Source organism: Lupinus angustifolius, chromosome LG01 (assembly GCF_001865875.1).
Source record: "Lupinus angustifolius cultivar Tanjil chromosome LG01, LupAngTanjil_v1.0, whole genome shotgun sequence".
NCBI classification, from domain to species: Eukaryota; Viridiplantae; Streptophyta; class Magnoliopsida; order Fabales; family Fabaceae; genus Lupinus; species Lupinus angustifolius.
This window is the reverse complement of record NC_032009.1, coordinates 9,476,662-9,477,474: the sequence shown is the minus strand read 5'-3', so window position 1 is coordinate 9,477,474 and position 813 is coordinate 9,476,662.

The window sequence follows — 813 nt, the reverse complement described above, 5'->3', positions numbered from 1 at the left end:
CGCCGATGAAAAACAACATAGTCACTAAAATTACATTTAATCTTTCACGTCCAATTTATGTCAGCTTCACAGTTTTGAATAATATATATACTTATTGATTGTCCCAATTCCATGATATGTAAATTCTATGGTGTAAATGAAAGAACGAGGTTGCAACTAAGAGGAGGTGAATTAGTTAATTTGAAAATTATGACCACTTTTTCTGCAAAATCAAGAATTAATGTGCAGCAGAAAATATATGCAGAAAAATAAACAAAAATAAATCAAAGAGGTAAGGGAGAAGAGAGTACACAAGGATTTTATACTGGTTCACCTTCTTGTCCACCGAAGGCTACGTCCAGTACTCTTGCAGCATTAGAGATTTTCCACTAAATATTATGAGTTGTAATTACAATACCTTACCCCAGATCTCTATGTACCTTACACACTCACTAATATTTATACCATTAGAAAATATCTTTTCAAGTAACTCTATCCCCTTTCTATTCACACCCGTGAAAGAAAGTTATTACAATGAATGAAGAATTTGAATGATGACTTTGGATTGTCTTTACAAGTATGAAATATAATAACACTTTCAATCCAATCAACTTTTTTGTATACTTAGTAATAATGCTCTTTTAAGTTTATAAAACTTTGAAACACTTTACTTCAAGCAACTCTAAAAATGACTTTGAAAGTTTGAGTGTAAATTGCTTAGAAGTGGAGAAAATTATTTCAGAAAAGTGTAGGAAAGTTGTGAGAAAAGTATGAAAGAGTTATTTTCATTGTGAGTTCTAATGCCTTTAAATAGGCTTTCCAATCAGTCATTGT